Source organism: Corvus kubaryi, unplaced genomic scaffold (genome assembly GCF_017639235.1).
Source record: "Corvus kubaryi isolate FWS band 111438036 unplaced genomic scaffold, C.kubaryi_AGA036_p1.0 137, whole genome shotgun sequence".
In the NCBI taxonomy this organism is placed as follows: domain Eukaryota; kingdom Metazoa; phylum Chordata; class Aves; order Passeriformes; family Corvidae; genus Corvus; species Corvus kubaryi.
This window is the reverse complement of record NW_024580671.1, coordinates 902,775-923,620: the sequence shown is the minus strand read 5'-3', so window position 1 is coordinate 923,620 and position 20,846 is coordinate 902,775. Positions and strand designations below refer to the sequence as shown.

The following is a 20,846-nucleotide window of genomic DNA, read 5'->3' as shown; positions in this document are numbered from 1 at the left end:
CAAATCATGGCATACCTGTGAAGAAAGGAAACACTCTGGTGCTGCTCATTTTAAAGAGAAAAATTAGCTTACATAAAGTTTCCATTGGGCTATCTAGGGCATTGAACACTTACCACTTCCTCCTTGATTGGTCTTTAGACCCTCATCATGGCTCCAGGGGAGGAGTTATCACACCATCAACAGTTCTGCCACCTCCCTGTTCTGTTTCTCTTTTATTCTGTTGCAATTCTAGGCTGGTTTCCAAATTTCATTCAGCTCTACACTAAAGATGCCCTGAAATACGAAAAAAATCCCAATTCTGAAACATTTTGCTTTTTAATTCACTGAATTTTTACATGTCAGAAAAAGTCTGATATACACTTAATCTGCTTTGCATCTGTTATTTGTTTCTGCTCTGCCACTGGCACAGAGATATCAATCTTATAGATAGTTCTACTTTTAGGACATATTTATAAGTTAGTGTAAATTGGAGTAATTCTGGATTGTGCTGGGCTGTGGCCAGATATCATATATTGATAATCTGACCTGCATTTTGCATGTTCTCTATGTACTGAACATTCACTCATCCTACACCTAGAATGAAATGCAGAAGTGGGAAGGAAATAGTTTGGATTTTTCTTACTGTGCAAAACAACCATTATTCTACTCACATACTGACATGTCAAAGAAACCAGTAAATCTGTTTCAGGTCAGCATTTTAATTTTTTTCTTTGTGATGAAGGGATTAATCATAAAGGTGCAATACTTCATGGCAGTGAAAAAATATATTGATGGAAATTATTTTTATAGGTCTCACAACGTCTTATTAGTCTCCATAACATTATGAAGCAATTCAGAGAAGGAATCCATGGCACCCTCACTGTACTTGCCAGATTCTATCCTTTCTTTACAGACTGATATTTATTGCCTGGAGATATTAACTAGGGACTGGAAAGACTCAAATATTCCATACTTACTGCATGACCATGGAGTCTACAGAATCGCTGAAGTCACTTGATACTATTTCTGCAATCTTCTGCAAAGCCTAACAGCCTGAATATGTGCAAAAATATCTGTTAGTTAATTTTCAGAGGGGGAGGCTGTAGCTTTTGACTGATGCTCCACATTCATGAATGATTAAATTTAAGTCTGTTAAGCCTTTTCTCCAGGTGATCAGCCATGACAGAGGGTGGGGGAACATTTCTTCTTTCATTTTGAGTAGCCTCCATTTTACTTAACAGAAGTGGTAAGTATCACAGATTCTTCTGTGCTAAGTGTAAGGCTGTTAAGATGTAACTGCAGACTGTCTTCATTTTGAAGTGGGTTTTCCTTTTTTATCCATTGCAGTAGTGCAGTAATGAACATGAATAATTTATTATTGCTGTAAAACCAGATGCTAAATTGTTGCACAAGCACGTAGTTTGCTTATGCAAGTGAGATAATAGGGTCTTAAACTCATTTTGCACCTATTAATATTGCTTAATATTGACATATCCACGTGGACTCAATGCTGTGGTTGCAGCCTACTGGACATGTGGAGAGGCATATGCACAATGAACCTTGCTGATACAATTCTGGTCAAAAACCTCACATTGAAGGAATCAGCCTCACTGGGCTCTCTGATTTAAATAATTAGATTATTTATTTATTTATTTATTTGAATAAGGATCTCTTAAAAATGCATGTTCAGGATTTAATCCAGCAAGTCCATAGAGGGTGAGAAAAGCATAGTAGTTCATTGGTCTGCTCTATGGGAATTATTATGGAACAGAATTTTCAAGCCTAGAATCTTAAATTTGAAACCTTTCTGTGGCATGATAATGTCCGATTGCAATTATCCAAGGAGAGAGAGTTCATGAGGTGAACCAATGTCAAACATCCGGCACTTTGAATCTCAGTAAGATTTGAATCTTTTTTATACTTCTCTGTCTTCTAATTTACTCCTACATCTGCAGTTTTGAATATTCAAGCACAAGCTGAGAGAGGGAGTACATTATTTTGGGCTACCGGCATTTAGTTTGAAGTTGTCAATCACCCTACAGTCAGTGTACAGTGAAGAATAAATACTGCCACAATCTGAAACAAAGCACTCATTACTGTTGATACAAAACTAATCTATATAAAATAATCCCAAATTAAATGTTAATAGTTCTCATATTGTGTATTAAATTTTGGTTCATGTTGACTTCCTCACAGGGTTCTGCAGTAGTGTAAGCAGAATTACACATGGTGGTTAAGTAAAAATTACTTCCCACAAACTCACTTCTCTTACAGTTTCCTCAAGGTCAGTAGCAATTTGCCTGCAGTGAATTAAAAAATGCAATTTTGTTTTGCTTTCTCTGTATCCTTCACACAACTGGAATTAGTCTTAACACTCCAAAGCTGCTACTCATATAAAACAGGAACATCTGCACATGCTCAGTCTCCTGTCAACAAAATAAACTCAACCTTCAGAAACTGCTCAAGGAAAACTGTAAAAATTCACACATATCCAGTAGCTCTATGTTAGCATCAGCTCTGGAAGGAATATGTATAAGAAAATTTATAGAATACTTCTAAATAAACTAAAATTTCCCAAAGAATTGGAGATATGAAGATGGTTATACAAAACTTGGGAGTTAAAAATTTAAAAGCAGTGTCATTGTCAAATCTTTGAGAATTGGGTAGAACATTACCCTCTCTATTTTAACAAGTAAAGGTGATTTCTCAGAAGATTAGATGTCACAGTGACTTCAGATAAGCTGATGGCTGACATTTGGCCTGAGGAATGTTGGTCTGGTGCCATGTTGATGTGGTGGCCACCTGTTTGGTTGGGTTTTTGGCACTGTGATGAAATGGCTGATAAGAAACCGTGCTGAATTGCAGAGAGGTAAGTGGAATGCTTTGAAACTGGAAAATACTAAATTATCAATATAGAAAAAATCCATAAAATGCATTTCTTTTGAGAAAAGCGTTTGCTAAGAGGGCAGCTCATATCCAGTGTGAAATTTCTATTCAGAAAGAGAAGAAGTAAATACAGAACTTTTTGGCATCCCAGGGTGCTGTAACATCTCTTTCACCTGGCTGCTGTTCTGAGCCCTGGGTCTTGAAGAACACCATACACTGGGTATTTTCTGTCTTGTTTTTTAAAAACTGGATTACATTTTTTATGCTAATTTAGCAGAAAACAATACTGACAATATTTTTTCCCAGTTCTTATTGGATTGTTGATGCTGATGTTATTTAATTTTCTTATTTGTACTTGCTTAAAATTATGATTCAAGCAGTTTTTAAAAGATAATTAACATATATTTGTTTGATAAGTTTGTTATGTATATGTGACACAGAACATTCTCATGCATCTGGTTGAATTTACAATATTTCTTTCAAATATAAGATTAATTTTGCAGTGCTAGTAAAGCAAATTATTCTACTATAATTAGTAGAAATCAGGCAAAGATGTAATATCAATCTGAAAAGTTTGAGCAGGTCTTTTGAGGGTCATGAGTAGTTAATAATGCACAGTCTGATGTGCATCTTCCTTGTTATCGAAGATAGTACTTCCAGCTAGGCAGTGAACTCTGCCAGAAGCAAACTCTCTGAAATCTAAACCCTTTGCAGAAGAGAAGTCATTGCTAATGATAAAGGTAGAGCAGCACTGTCATTACAGGTATAACTGAGGGGTGGTCCCTTGATTCATGTTGCCATAGTGTGAAACTGTGGAAATTCTGGTTTCAGAGACTGTTTCAAAAAGGTTAATCTCTTGTTCATTTTCTTGTTCAATTATTACTGGACATGTGCCCAAGTCAAGATTGCATTTGGGCAGGTTTAGCTCCTGGCAGAACTTTCTGTGAATGAGTTTTAATAAGAAATCCACTTATTTCTAGTTAGTCAGATTCATGTTTTTGTCCTAGCATCCATAACCAAATCAACTGAAGAGTGAAATAGCTATGTACTTAATGTCAAGGTTTTACTTTGACTTGTTTGTAAGATTTTCATTTTTAAGCTTTTCAGTATAATTTTAAGCGGTGACAGAGAACATTTGCGTGGGTTTGATATTAAGGTAGATACATGCTGTTTCGAGTCATGTAACATCAGCTTCGGAAAGCAGTCCTTATATTTTCACTGAATGTCTTCTGGACTTCCAAAATGAACCAATAAAACTTGATTTTGCAGAACTGCTTGGTATGTGAATCTTCTGTTGGCCTTGCTTCAGTACTACGATATGCATTGAAATCACAAGGCACTTTTAGCTCCAAACTGCCATCAACTAAATTACGTATCAGTATAATCATGCTAAATCAACCAGAGTCTGTTGACACAAATGCAAGACCACCTTAAATACTCAACGGAATCCCTTGGCATGCCCTTACAGCTCATCTCACAATTTTTTTTTTTTTACTTTTTGTCTGCAGTGTGGGGATTCTAAGCTACTCTGTTCGTTTTGAAACAATTTGGAGCAGCACTCTGCTTCTCAGTACTAAGTATGTGACAGAAATAAATTGATATAGTGAAAGAAACAAAAATAAATTGATATAATCCTTTTCAACCTTGCCTCTTGACAGACATATACTTCAGGGAAAGGTCAAAGTTGTCCACATTTTTTGAGGTCAATAATTTTTGTATAACTTTCCGTACTTTGAAGGAAAGGATTATTCCCATTTCCACTTGCATTTTAACATGATCTTCTCACTAAGATTGTAGCACTTTACTGTTAGGCTTTGACCTGCTAAAGAGCCATAAACTTTGCTGTAGTAAAGTGCAGCTTCAACATCACTGATGGTAAGAGTGGAATATACATCCCTTCCATGGTTGCAAATACAATCTTTTATAAAGCAATGGAAACTGCCTGTACATATTGGAAACAGAAATTTGGCCTGAATTAAAACGAATGTATAAAAAAATCTGAGAGTACAAGACTTACAGAAAATGTTTATTTGCCTGTTGGCTCTAATGCAACAATCCAGATACAGGCCAGGAAAGCAGTGACTCTTTGCTGTCACCATTTGTTAGTCTGTGTGAAATGAGAGAGTAAGTGCTGCCAGTTATGTTTTCTGACTAATCCCATGCCTGCTCAGCTACGGGAGTTGAGAATGTGCCTGGATAATTAAATATTTCCCATGCTCAAAATCAAGCAGGTGGTTTAGTACCTTGATGAGTCAGGTGTCATAACAGAAAACACTATAACTCTTAATGCTTGTTGGCATGTCTATAGGTAGGCTCAGCCAAGAGGGCAAAAAAGGAAAGGACTTCTCAGTCCAGGAAGCTTGTTGGCAGCATAATGTGGGAGCTTACCCTGTCACTGCCTATGCTGTGCTGGAAGATTAATGGTTATTTTATTCTGACTGCCTTCAAGTGGCAAACTGGGCTACAGCTTCTTTAAGAATGGATAAAAGTTTGTTTGTGCATATCTGTACAAATGCTCAAGTATACATAAAATGCATGCACACGTGCACAGCACACACATACAGACTCTTCTATGTGGCTCTGCTCCTAGGGAGATTCACAAGAAAATAAAAAAAGTCTGACCAGTCTTTTCCTGCACCTTACAGCTATCACTTCTCAATCAACCTTTTCACTGCTTTTTCTATAGTAACATTTTTTCATTGCAAAATGAATAAAACTAAGTAAGAACTGCTAAAAACAAAGTAGTAATATTAAGAATTGTAAACCTCGTGTCTAACCAGATGTTTTTCAAGGTATTTATCATTATGAATTTTCTTGATGAGAGAGTGGTGTACAAAGTACATCTGATAAATTCCTATAGTTAAAAGGAAGTGGAAAATATTTATTTTATCATTTCCAAGAACTGGGTTTTCGGTGTCTGTTTTATTTTGTTTATATGTCTCAAGGTACACACATAGACAGACAAGAGTTTAAAGTTCTTTCCCAAGGTCTTCAAAACCAAGAGTTTATTCCTCCTTTTGAAAGCAGAGGCCTTATTCACAGCTCAGAGGAAGAGTAAACCTTAGTACTCTCTGGGAGAAATCAGTTATCATGATTTTGTGGCTGAACTGGCTGATCACGCACATGAACAAAGAGAGAGGCTCATTTTAACAGTTACATGTTGTCTGGGTGTTGTGCCCTAGGTAAGGCTTCAGGGGAATCAGCAGACACTGGATCAGCCACAGCCAAATGCCTGTAGCCAAACAAGGGGGTGGAATTATCCTTTTGCAATTTTCTTTGCTCTGAACATAATTGAGGATTCCTGTACTAGATTCCCATGTCAGAGCGCAGTGCTTACTTGTATTGCAGCATGACTTTCTTCTGGTGCCCCACCACCTGTCACTGCCTGGTTGGTTAGCTGCCAAAGGCCACATGTAACAGCCTGGAAAGGTGTATTAAAAAACAGGGCTTCACATTTGTAAGTGTAACTTGGCAGAAAGTACTGTCTTAAAAAAATCCTGCTGCTTAGCGGGGAGCAACCACTGGGTGGTACAGGGAAAGTCCTTAACTGTTGTCTAATGGTCAGAGAGATTGCAAGTTCATAAGGGTAGTGAATTGCCTTAATGTAAGTAATGTATACCTAAAACATACATAGTAAGTCAAATGTCATGGTACACCCATTTGACGTGTTTTATATTATACCCATGGTGACTAATGAGTTACGTATTATAATGCCAATAAATAATTGGAATAATAAGTGATGTATTTTAACGGCTCAACTGAATGGTCTTAAAAGTCTTTTCCAACCTTAACGATTCTAGGATTCTATTCTGAAAATAAGCTAATATTGACAATCAGACTTAGCCTTTTGGGTGTTCAGCTGAGATACTCAGACAAAGACTGATTCACTGAAAATGTGAACAGGAAGACCCTCCTCTCTGAAAACGGAGCAGCTCTGAGATGTTCCACATTAGACAGGCAGAAATCTAGATGTTCCAGGAAGTTAGATACTTCGCAGTTCTAGTTGTTTTGTTGTTTTTTTTCAAATGAGGCACAGGGAGGAAGCGGTTTGCAAAACAGACCATTGCTCTTTCAATGGTTCATGAAACAACCTTTTTGCCCGAACTGTCCCTGGGATCACCATCCAGAACCACTAAGTGCGTGTCCAGTGTGAAATAGCAGAAGGCAGTAAGTTCACTCCAAATTCTCAAGAATTTGAAACAAAATACTCTACCTTCTTCTCTGTGCTTTTATCTCCTTAATTGACCTTTATGTTGTTTTAAAATATTTAATACCTATCTAAATTTAATTTAGCCTACAACAAATAAGATGGTAAGAAAAAGGAAACTCATATTTGTACTATTACACTAATAGGCTTAATAACAATAATCCACTAACATCTGCAATCATAAAATAAAAACTTCATTATCATTTCAATACAGTTAATACAAAACCTCAGGTTCGCCAGTACACCAGCTGTGTCCTGGTGCTCAACAACACAAAACAGCAATTCATGCAAAATTACCAGTCTTTGTTACTGACTCTTTTTCCTGGCTTCAGTCCCAAAATATTCCTGCTGTTCAGGTCTTTTGTTTCCTCTCCCTGGAAGTCTTTTATTTTCTAGGAGAATATAAAAGATCATCCCCAAGAATGCCTTCAGTAGCCTTCTCACCTCCAGTATCATGCCCCTAGCTCTTTATTCCTCACAGTTGAGAGACTCAAGCGTTTGGTTAAAGGTCTCTACTGATTTGGATGATGTGCTTCTTTATGCAGTGCTGCTGGCATTGCTCTTGACATGTCCACAATATTCTCTAGAACCTCTAATCACCTTGGAAGTTTAGAGCATTAAGAAAAAACATTCATTTATCAATGATATTTTCTGACATTCCCTTAAGGAAGGCAAAATGCTCAGAAAAGTAAATCAGCAGTATCTAATGCTTGTCTTTGAATTAGTGTTGAGCTCTGTTGAGCTAGAAACTCGTGGCGTTAACCACCAGCAAGGCCTGAACATGTTGCTACTGTGCATGTCTTTCACTTAAAGACATTACAGAGGCAAGAGACTAAGAGGAGATAGCTCAGGATTAAATACTTTTGTCCTGGATTTGAGCCAGTAATTCCAAACTAGTCCTATTGCACTGGACCTACCAGTTCAGTCACTAGAAACAGCTTTCTGGCATACACTGTAAACCTGCCTTAGAGAGGTGACAATGATTGGCGAGTTCATGGTACTGAAATATCACTTATGTCTGTCTCAGACAGCTTCTCATCTCTGCCATGTAGCCAGCCAGAGAAAGGACAGCTTATGTTTCAGACTCGTGGGTTGCCCTTGCATTTCCTCTCCATCTCGCTCAGTTGACTGAGGCAATTGTGTGTTTGCAAACTGAGGTAATGGGTGTCTTCCCAGCAGTTCTTTTGGGAGGGGAGGAAGGGCAAAGGAAGTAAAAATGTTTTTCTGTCAGTTGTCTGCATCTGTTATTCCCCAAAGCCTACTGAAAATGTAAAAAGAGGAACGAACTTCTCAGATAATGTCCTATTATGTAGCAGACCACATATCTCAAGCTGCCATTAAGATGAGATTCAGCACTCGTAGACAACAGAATAGTCTAAAACAATTATCCATTATGAGAGGATTGGCATTTTTCCTGAAAGCATCCTGCACTGTACCTTGGTAGAAAGAAGGCACAAACTGCCTTAGATCAATGCTCTGGCTACACATTCTCTTTTTATTTTGGGAAGCACCACTGTTTCCATGCCCCGTGGTACTCTGACCAGTAGTGTCCAAATGAACAACCTTTTAAGAACACGGTTTCCCAGGTGATAGGATACATGTCTCTTTACATTGATCATTTAATCACTCATTAGAAGAGAGAATAAAGACAGTCCACTGGTGTCTGGAGCACAAGAATCTATAAACTGTAGTTTTCTCACTAGGTATGTGGAATGATTTGAGGTGTTTAAAGGTGTTTTAATCTCATTGGTAAGTGAATAACACTATGTTTTGACACTAAGACTTCTAAAATAAGTATCAGAATTGTATTTGGACAAGCCTGTAAAATGGGCAAAAACACTTGTGACTTGAACTTATGAAGCGTGGGGAGCCAGATGCTATACTGCAGTCAGCCATTGTTAGACAAATCACTTCCTCAGTGTTATCTCCTCCTGTCATTCCCTATCTTGTTTATTTGTATTGCAGACTCCTTACAGCAAGACACATTTCACATGTCTGTGCAATGCCTAATATTTGCTCCTTGTTCTTGGTCATAATGTTTTCAGATCTAAAGTGGCTTGTAGGGCTCAGGTTCAAGGGTAAACTGCACAGTGTTTTTAGTGCTGTGGAACAAACTCAGGTGTGTCTGCACAGAAAATGTACTCCAGTCCATATATCACTGGTACTCTGTAAAAATCTAAAGAGTTATACATTCGGCTTTTAAGGTCCCACTTTGAAAAAAATTCTGAGTGTTTTTTTTGTTGCTGTGTATAGAGAATTTTTCATTTTAGCTAAGTTCACATTTTCAGCCTGTAACCATTTATCACAATGCTCAGGATTACAAATCTTTAATTCTGGGAACTTCTGGTAATTTTTATGTTTAAGAAATAAAGTCCAGGAGATATCCGACCCCAAACCAGCTCAGGACTTATTATGCAACAAATGTGGGATTTTTCATTTTGTTAGATACCTAACTAAAACTTGTTCACAGAAGACAATTTAATGCTGCAACAATGCATTGCAGAAATGAAAGATTAAAAAAAGATTTTTCAGTTTGATTCAAGCTTGTCATAAACCAAATCATTTGGTTAACAACTTTATGACTGTTCCACTCTGCTATCGTTGCCATGTCTAAAGGTCAATCTCTTTACTCCATAATACAGATTTATTTTGTTTGTATAGCTGATTCAGTCCTTCCTTCCTGAGTCAGATGTACCAATCTCCCTTTGACCTTCTCTGTAGGTGTTGTAGACAAAATTCTGCACAAGTTGTTACGAGGGAACACTCACAGACTTTCCACTTTAACTATGGATTCAATAGAAGTAAGAGAAAAAGAGTCCTGTGGCAGCAGAGGGATGTGGAAACATCCCACATGAGTGGGATGCTTTCCTGAGCTCTTGGGAAAGAAGGACTCCTCTCCTAGGAATACAGTACAGCTGCTAACGCATTACTTAGGCAGAGATTAGCACTTTGAAATACCATTTGATAATTTTGATATTCTATATTTGATAATCTTTATATAGACCAAAGAGACAGCTTGATGGATGACTATTCTGATGTCAGCCTGTCATAATGACTCTCAACAAACTCGATATTTATCCCCTTTTTTTCACAATTTCTATTATATAATAGTAACAAGACTGTAAACAGAGTGTTTCCAACCAATGGAAACAGTGGAAATCACTTAGTCTTCATTTGTGTTTCCAGACTGAGGGTCAAAACAATTGCTTAGCTATACCATGGATATTCACTGTCCTGTCTCTTCAGCAAATCATGGGCAGTCTCCAGTTTTTGTCTGAATGAGGCAATTTTCTTTCAAATGGTGCCAGCAACTCAGATGATGACCTCAAAATATGAACCTGAGCCTGCTGTTCAAGAAGGATGTGTAATGCAGCATAACCGTACACAAACCAAATTGTCTGTCTTTTCTGTGCCACTAAGGTTCTGTCATGAGAAATAGAAATTTTAGGTGTTATTAGTTTAGCATTTGGGACATCTGAATCCAATTTTTTGTGATATCTGTCATGTCCGCTGTGGTACTGGACAAGTGTAGATCCAACAAAGGACTTTGTTGCCCTGCAAGGGACCATCCAGGCATACAGGGCACAGAGCTTTGTTTCTGGTAGTAGTTAGGCTTCCTATGTAGTGATCTGTTATAAATGAGAAATAAAATAGTTTTCCTATTAAGGACAAAGACTTAGATGTCTGACAGCACTTTAGATCTTTGGTGCCTGAGTCAGGGTGACAGACAAAAGCCTCCATTCATTCAAGTAGTGCCCAGGGATAGGTGCCTACATTTCTTTGAAAGATCAGGGCAGATTTCTTTTTTTTTTTCCCTTTCTGTGTCCTACACAATACAAATGATAAATCAAACCATAATCTCCTCAGTGGCTATCATCTTCAAGTTCAGATTTTAAGACAGCATGACGGCAATTACTTAACTCCTTGAGAAAGTCTACCTTTTAATTGTGAAAACCTACCACAAAGTTTCTAGAAGACACTTTTATTTATGTCCTAAATTTTCCTCAGCTCTTTAGGTGAAATATCTGGGTGAATGCTGTCAGGTATTGTATATCACACACTGTGATTCTTCTGTGTTTTTACACTCATTGATTCACACTGAGAATCTGAGTAAGTGTATCTGTTCCTACCCTTTGCTCCAGCAAGGCAAGCCTTTTCTTTGCGGTCATGAGTCCTGCAGAATGAAGCACAAGCTTGAACCATCTCTCTTACAGCTCACTGTGTGCTTGCTGATCCATTGCTATTTTCAACTTTCTCTGTCTTACCTATTTCATGGGGCTGTTGCAGGTTGTTCAGTTTGCAAGTGCATCACAAAGCACCTAGTAAACACAGATTGTTTTTGTAGCAGAGAAGCCCAAAATGTTTTCCAAAGCATTTCTCTGGTGCTGCAACCCTCCCTCTTCTGAGCACTGCTGGAATTTCTTGTCTTCTATTCTGCCACCTCTCACCACATCCTCCCCATTCTTCTACCTGAGGGCAAAAGGTGTCGGGAGGGTAAAGAGAGACAGTTTATCCTATACCTGGTTTGAACAACATATACATTGTCTACTTCTCATGGATGTCAACACCTTTTTTTTAGCACTACCCCTTAATAAGGCAGTTTCAGCATTCAGAGACATGGATGAATCACAGTTCCAAAGTGCATAAAAATCCCAGCACAGCTGGACATGCAATCTTTAGCTTCCATATTTCTGTAAGTGGCCAGTTCCTGGAACCACCTCACAGAAATGATATTCTTGTCATGGGGGCATTCTAGCAATTCTAAATTCTGGTTACAGTGGGTACCTGTTCCTGAGCTAAATAAATGCAAAAGCAGTGGGTAGTGAATATAAAAGCTGTCCAGGGATTTGATCCAATAGAACCATTGAGAGTCAAGCACTTCTGACCAGTAGTCCTATGATGTGCATCTTGCATGTTAGTCATAAGGATCATCTGGAAAAGATATAGATTTTGTAAGCATTATGTTGAAAAAAAGCTTGCTAGCATCAGTATGTGAAGAACCTGTCTTAGCCCTCCAGTCCATTCAAAATTCCCAATTTTTAAATTGCCCTACATGAACAAACTGGTGGACTTTAATTCCTATTAACACACAATTGCCTGTGCTTCAAAAGGAGCATATATTACATTACTATTTTATGTCACTAGCTATGACTAAGCTTTCTTGTTACCATTGGTCTGCACATTTTTTATTCAAGTCTTTCTTGCTTAGAGATGGACCCTGATTTTAATAGGCTTATCTCTTCTATTTACAACACCAATAAATGTATATGAATATATATGAAGTGAAAAAAAGGGGTTTTCTGTGTCTGAATAAAGGATTTTTCAAACCGTGGTTCAGTGGAAACTGTGGAAGCTGATTGAACAGGGAAAGGAAGGCCTATTTTAAAGTGTGCTTGTAAGACCTTACATGCCCAACACTGACAAAAGTATGCTTTTGCATACTGCATGCCCTGTATGCATTAGCTCCTGTCCCAGTTCTAAGTGGGCTACAACATTTTCTAGATAGTGACAGTTCTGCAAAAATAAGTTACCTTTTTCTTTTAAAATCCTGCATGGATATCAGAATTTTCCACTGCATTTCTGTGACTTAGCTGTACCTGAATGGTACTGAAAAATAGCAAATGTTAAGCAGGAACTCCATTTGTATTTATGTTAGAACTTGTTTATATTACATTGGAGAAGACATTGGTAGTCATGGAAGAAAGACAGAAATCCCTTTCAAAAGACCTCTGTCACAGAACACACATATTAGCCAGCCTGTGATGTTATTATCCCTGTTCTAAGCAACATTAGCAGGTATTTTGTGCACAGGTGAATAATAAAAAAGAGAAATAAAGAGATTATATTAGCCATTCCTTGGAACAGACGCTCATTTTTGGTCTCTTTTTGCTACCTTTAAGGAGTCCTTGTTCATGAATATGGTTTGTGGGTAATAGGAAATTTAATTAAAAAATAATTAATTATATTGCATCTTGCTCTTGTTACCTTTTTTCCAGTCAGGTAGGAATTAAGAGACACAGAGAGGAAAGATTCAGATTTTGCCCAGGTACATTAGTCCTCTTTATTGTCAGATTCCCACCTGACTTTTATTCCCTAAGAGTCCAAGGTCTGTGATTTTGTCAGAACCCTCCCCTTGTGAAAATTCTGCCCACCAAAAGGAGTAGAAAACATATTGCTAAACTTGGTAATTACTCAAAGTAAATGAACACAGGTCAATTTTTTGTCAATATTTGTGTTAGTTTTTTGTTACAAACCTTGTCACCTACTGAGCTTATGTAGTGAATTAAATAAAGGGGACAAAAGAATTATCAAGAAGTATTCCCAACCAGAAAAGAGTCCAACCTCATCACATTAAGGCCTCAGCTCTATCCTGTAGTTTTCATGACACAGTGTCTACAAATTTGGGTTGCATGCCCTTAGTCTTTCTAGCCACAACACTCAGATTTATGACAGCATAGATTTCCCATTGGAACAGATGGCGTACTGCAGCAGAATTTATTAAAGCTTCATTTCCCAGATCCTTTTCTGTAGCACTTGTGCTCTTTCCCCTCCTTTTCCTAATGTGACAGAGCATTGTATGTCTCTGACACTGAAATTAGCAAAAAGATGCTTGGTTCCTTGCAAATCTGCTCTGAATAAATAATCATTCAGATTGCTGACCTGCTAAGGCTTCTAGCTGGCAATCACACAGCAAAGCCTGTAATTTCTCCTACTTGGTGCTGCTCCACCATTTCCTTATCCTGACTTCTATGTTGTTATGCATCTCTTATGTCTGACATCAGAGAAAATAATCGGTTGGGGCTTAGGAACATTATCATTCTAGGTCTTATGTGTAAGTATCTTGGTTTAGTAAGAAGACAGACAGGTATCAAAAAAAGGATGTGACTCAACAAAATTAGGCCAAGATAAAAGTGTTTAGGCTTTCAGAAAGTATTATAATTTCAGTTTTTCCATAAATCAGATTCGTAACAGATGGGTGAAATGTAGGTCAGATGCAGCAGACATCTTCATAAGCACTTGCTTTAATGGTTTCCTGGATAATTTCTGTCTCTCTTGTCACATGATAAAGGACGGTTTAAATCAGTCCATGCAGACCACTCGCAGTAAATAAGGGGTACTGACTGAGTGGGCAAACCTGCAGAACGAAGGGCAGGATTGTGGCATTCACTTTTGCCTTGGGCCGGTTTCATCCTGGATGCACACTGGATAAAGCAACTGCTAAACAGATAAAAACTGCCTTCATTGCAGGCAGGCAGAATTTGCACCCCTGTTAATAAGTACTGTGACACATTTTATAAACAAGATCACACACACTGAAGTTCTTAAAATCACAGGGCAACAAAAGGTCAACCAAGGACAGAGTAGCAGCCTTGACTTTGAACTTCCTACATCTTGCCAGCTGAGTACCTGAGATTTATGTGTCTGCCTTTGTATTTTGAAAAAATGGGACACAGAGCCACCTCCTCAAAACAATAATTCATTTATTCTCAGTCATTTCCTTTTAACGGCTCACAGCCCCTTCAGTAAATATATATATATATATATATATATATATATATGAGAATTTAAATGATTGGAGTTTGAAATTAGGTATCCCCTGGAGCCGTGGGGGCCCACTGTATAAATACATCATTGCTCACAGGCGTGAGGGATGTAGCTGCTCCTTTGGAGCTTTAAGAGGCTCTGATGCTGATGCTGTGCCTGCTGCACACACTGCTGGCTCCCATCTCATGACGTACACAGAACTCCATGAGCACGGCTCTGCCCCTGCAGCTGCTCAGTGCATTGCTGGGCAGAGAGATAATAGAGATCTCTGCTACTTATGTGATCTAGCTTTAAGTGTAAAAATAAACATGCACAAAAACATTCAAAATAATCTGTCATGCTACCCTTTCTTCCTGAACACCATTCTCTCCAATTGTTTCCCTCACATCTGATATATGTCCCTAAATTAGACATAATGTTTCTTGGTTTACATCACTAATTGTGTGTCACCATGATCTTAATCCCCAGTAAAAGGTCAGTCAAACCCATATATTTCTAAATTTGCTTAGTTCTGAGCCTGAGACCAAATTATTTTGAATATTGTCATTATTTTTTAATAGACTTCATTTGTTTATGTATTCTGCAAGAGAAGCCAGCCAGTAAAATTCTTGCATATGTGCTTAATTCAACAGAATTGCCATTCAGCTTAAAGACATAAGTACTTCACTTTCTGATGTCTCTGGGTAGAGCTGCTAATAGGAAATTACAGTTTCTGATACAGAAAGATGTACTGATTTCAAAATCCCTCTCTTAGCATACTTTTCTACCTGTATGGAAAATAGTTCTTGAACAAGACTCATCTCCATGGGCCAAAGGCAGGTAAGAAATGACATTGTTTCTCTGCTGTACTCTAGAGAGCCACTGCTGTTAAGTGCCAGTCAAACCTGTAGTGGGACAGATGAAGGCCAGGCTGAGTCTTCCTCTGCAAGCCTTGCATTAAGGGAGGTGCAATAGGAAGCCTCAGTACGGGGCCTAAGGACAACATCCACTGGAACTGAAATCAATCATGATCTTTCCATGGCACAAGATAGCTTTGGCTAGGATCCAATAGGAAAATAATTTTTAGCTCACTGATGGAGTGAGTGGAACTGATCATCTTTGCTGCCAATGTGTTTGTTTAAAAGGGGTATACAAAGTCCTATTTCCCCTCACACAGCAGAAACTTGTTAAGAAACCACTCTTTTGGTGATACTTCTAAGCTCTCCTGTGGGAACACTCATCCTGTAAAAGTCTTTTCAGGCATTTCTGAAGAATAGCTACTAGTACTTGTTCTGGCTCTTCCTTGTTTCTGGTTCTTCCTTGCTCTCTTCTCTCCTATTACACTAAATTCATTTGCTGGTTCTTTAATGCATACAATAATAATAAGAGCCAGAGACATTTTTCCATGGGCAAGTGAAGCTAGATAGGGTCATAAAAGCCTTTAATGAAGACACTGCTCTGGTTTCACCAAAAGTTACACAGAGATGTTTGTAGCCTTGTTATCTTACCCTAAAGAAACCTTGCAACTCTCTCTTCATTGCAGAGGTTTAATCCAATTTATCGCATCTACATACTATGTAGTCTTCCTTCTAGGTCACACAAAATCAGAGAAGTATGTTTTGTCTCTCTTTGGCTTTTGGTTGTCTTGGAAAATACAGGTGTGCTGGTGAACTGTTCTTGACTGAAAGGGCCACCCATGTAAAGGCTGCACACTCCTCTTCATTGCAACTCTGAAGTTACAGAAGATTCATTTGAGACTATAAGCAGATTGGGATATGTACTGATCAGATATGAAAATGTCTTTGATAGAAAATTGGCTGTATAGAATAAATACATCACAGGTTAGTTGCCTCACTTTTATGAGAAGTGGAAGAATATTGTGACTTGTGACTGTACCTAAGCCCCTAAAGATGGGCTATTTAAATATGATCTAAAAGCTCTTCAATAAACATATCTTCATGTTAATGACTCATATTTTGTGGATGGAGGGTAACAGCCATTTTGCCTTTCTCCACCTCCAAGAGGGTTAGAAATTAACCCTTTCTCCTCTTCACTTTGTTGTAGCACATAGCAAAAAACCACTTGTGCCTCCTTGCTTGATGTCTCCCTGAAATTATGCATAGTAATGGATCATCAAAGCAAAGCTGCTCTGCTTGGTGAGGACATTTTTCAAAATGGAGCTTTGACATGGCATAGAAATTGTGCTCTGGCTTCTAAATATTGCTGATGTGGATTTGATAAGGTGCAGAGTCAGGGCTGGAACAGTTGCCAGAGCGGTGTCTCTTCCTGGATGCTCACACCACTAGGAAGGGCAGAGATCTGCCCTGTGATACAGTTTCATAGCCACATGGCATGTTGCCTCAGCTTCCACCTTTTAAAACCAACCCAAATTCAAAAACCACTTAACTAGAGAATAGAAATTATAGCCTGACAAAGATGAAATTTCTCAGGACTGACTATCTTCACAATGCATTCTGTTGGTCATAATTGTTGAGTTATTTAATTTCCTTTCTGGACAAGCAAGTAGCACTCTTTTTCCTGGGGAGAAAATTTCCCTTTGGAAGGCAGTGAGAGAGGTTGGGCAAATGATGACAGGCTTGCAGAAGCTGGTCAGCTGCCTAATCCTTAGAAAAGTTTCTGGCAAGATGTTTTACAGAGGAACACTCACATGTCCATAAACATCCATGCACACATTCATTTACAGACCACACAGAAGCATCAGCCACAATCCAGGCCTCACTGTTCCTTCTGCTGTAGAGTTCATGCCTAAAATCTAATAAACTCCGTAACTGATGCCTTCTGAAAGGTGATAGATCTATATACAGATTGATGATATTCAATTTATACTCAGATAAACTTAATTTCTCTGCCTTTATTGGAGTATTGCTTGAATAAAATCATAAACCAATTTTTTAATGACAACGAATACATAAATATCTTATTTGAGCAACGATAGAGAAGGAGAGAAATAAAGAGATAGACTTTATTTTTCTCCACTCTTTGTTGTACATTTAATCTATTTCTGTTATTGTAAGTGAAAAGTTGCAGACATTAATAGACTAAATTTTTCTCATGGTGCATTTTATTTCTTTTGTTAATGAGTGCTACTCACTTGAGTTTCAAATCCAGTTCAGACTGCAGAGCATTGATAAAGTTAACTGATAAAATAGATTCCACCTTTATAATCTTAAGCTCTGAAAGATTTACGGAATTCTCATGTCCTTTGATCTTATGTGACTAACACAGTCAGAGGAAAATATAAAAACTGCAGCTGGGCAGATAAGATTTAGATTAAGAGAACCATTACCTCATAACAACGCTAGGAAGAGGATATAAATGTTAAATTGAGTTTGGACATTGCTCAAAGCAGAATGTAAAGTGGTGGGAAGAGCCTGTGAACCCCCTGATGCTGGGCGAATCGCTTTTCTTAATGCAGTACTTAGATAATCAAAAGAATCCACTATACATTTCTATTTCAGTTAAACAGGAATAATTGTGAATAAACTTCCTACAAAATATTTTCCACCACCAATCATGGCATTTTGTATAGAAAATTTCCATCCCATGGTTTTCAAAGGCTTTCAGCCACATGAACATTTTCAGTAAGGGCTTGGGTTTGAAGGATAGGTGTGGTTCCTGGACAGATGGCCCACAGGATGGGTAAGGATGGGAGCCTGCCATCAGCATCTCATGGCCAAGGGTAGATGAAGCTGAGCCCTTGACCATGGATTACACTGTTATTTGTGGAGCAGTGTGCTGGACCAGGTTCCCATCCCATGCAGGTTCTCAGGGCATCAGCAGAACCTCAGGCTCCTCCTGCCACATGGTTTGATGTCTTCAGATATCAGCCCCAGGTTTTGCTTGAGACGTGATCCAGTGGCCCTAGTCTGCTGGGGAATTTCTCTGGGTAAGCAATAAATTGCTCTTCATTTCATACTTCCCTCTCCATCTCCTTCTTCCTCTACTCGTCAAGTGAGAAGGGAGGTTTGTTGGCTGAGGGGAAGGTAAGGAGGGGAGGAATAACACAAGTCTCTACTTGTCTGATCCTGGAGCTACTGATGCAGAAGGCAGAGCCACATTGTCTCTGTTCTCATTAGAATCTGTAGCTAACATTCCCCAGAGGGCAAATATTCAACTGGAGCTTTAGGAAAGAGAAACCCCAGGTCTTCCAGGGGTCAGTCACTTGAAGTAGGTAAGAGTAATAAAAAAATTGAGACAACGTTCTGGCTCTATCTGCCAAGCTATTTCCTCATGTTGGTTGTTTTTGCCTGTTCCTGGAAATGTGAAGGGCCCAGAAATGGTTGTGGACATGTCTGTACATGCTGGTGTCAGCTCTCCTTTCAAGTTCATCCAAAGCCAGAAAGAAGAGTAATCTGAGAATTGATTTTTGCTTCTGTTGAGCTCTGAAATATGTGTCAGATTTGAGCTTCAAAGAAACTGCTTATTCACCCACACAGGATTCCACTTTTTTATATTCTCCTTTGCATTTTAACTGCACCCAGTGGACTCTTCTTTCAAACAGAGAAATCAGACACTCAGCTGAATACCAGCAGCTTTTGTGAGATGTGTGCTGTGGTAAACAGCCCTGCTTTCTTCTGCTGCTGCTGCACAGAACCTGAACTGAGAACTTTTCACCAAAAAGAATTAGTATTATGCTTTGTCAGATTTTTTTTTTTAATTGATATATATGATGATGGATAACACTTTACTGGGCCCTTAAAAAAATTTTTCAGTCACAGGGAAAAATCTCAGTGATGCAGTTGCTCACGTTACAGAGTACCAAACATTACAGAGTAATAAATGAGATCCATTGCCTTGGATGATCTGTAGTTCACATTTCTTGAAGATGAACTGAACACCTACATTCAATGGCCAATTTATCTAAAATGAAGCATAATCTTCAAATATTCATTTTATTCTGAATGTTTGAGAAAAACATGTAGGGCCAGGTTCAGGTCAGAGTCTTGTCTGGAGCAGCACAAAATCAGGGAGTTTGACTGCAGTTAAATTACTCCTTATTCTGAAGATGAGAGTTGAGGCTCAGGCAGTGAGGTAAGTAACAGAGGTGATTATCCAGTACCTTGTGATTATCATAATACTCATCTGTCACTGTGATATTGTTGGCCAGCACAGGATCCACTTACCATGCTACCTTGCAGCCATCAGCAAGGAGCACAATAGATCCCAGCTAAGGCACATATCAGCATCTATTGTGGCTAAGGAAAAAAATGCTTCTCCTATCTGTGGAAATTTATACTTATAAACCAGAGTGTATCACTTGCCTGGAGTGGTAAATCCTTGCTCAAGCACATTTCCTCTCTGTAGTCAGGCTCTGTAGCAGCATGGCAATGCAGGAGACCACAACTTAGACCTGATCTTGTACAAAGCTATTTCATGTTAGACTTATAGCCAGGTTGAAACAAGCAGGGCTTATATTTGTTTCCTTCAAGTGTTGATGTGGACATACTTCACTCATGAATGAAATGAGTCCATTTGCACAACATAATTAAGAAGGATGTCAGCTTGTCTGAGTTGAGTTTCACAGCTCTTATGTGCTTAAGACTGCATCTGCTACTGGGGCAGCAAGAGTAGGTAGCTGAGTGCACAGGCTCACTCTCAGGAACAGGCCAGTGGCTGTGCCCATAGATATTCTCCTTTCCATGCCTTTGCGCTCCAGCTACCCTCTTGTCTGTGTTGCCTATCAGGCTATAAGGAATTCTGGGGCAGGGACTGTTTCTATTGATATGTAGAGTGACATGGTACATTAGTTTGAAGTCCTCACCAGCCCTGTACTTATCCCTAAACCAAAATCAGTATAGTAACACCAGCATGCTGTCTGACCATTAAAATTGTGAAAGTTAATTAATCCAGGCAAACAGCACATTGACAAAGTTATGTTGTCTCCCAGTTCTTCACACTCTGCTGTGATATATAGCTACAGAATATTTAATTAAACAGCATTTAGGCTAAAGGGACCTTGGTGACGAACAGGACTACTATATACTACTATAATAGAAACTAAGGACATCAGTGAGTGATGCCCCGATTACTTACAGCAGGGGTAAGGTGAACACCAGTAATTGTTCAGTAGTGCTGTGGATCACAAATGGGATGTCCTTGTGGTCCAAGAGGGTTAAAGTTTGGGGAAGTAACAAGAAAAGAAGGAAGGAAGGAAGGAAGGAAGGAAGGAAGGACGGAAGGACGGAAGGAAGGAAGGAAGGAAGGAAGGAAGGAAGGAAGGAAGGAAGGA

General features: G+C 38.7%; 1 long non-coding RNA gene across 1 annotated transcript in view; it reads left to right on the top strand.

Moving 5' to 3' along the window:
• The first annotated feature begins 550 nt into the window (after positions 1-550).
• LOC121659493 overlaps positions 551-20,846 on the top strand; it is an 87,771-nt gene continuing 67,475 nt past the window's right edge. The window contains exon 1 of the long non-coding RNA XR_006014355.1: positions 551-2,848. This is a non-coding gene — a long non-coding RNA (uncharacterized LOC121659493). The remainder of the gene's footprint in view (positions 2,849-20,846) is intronic.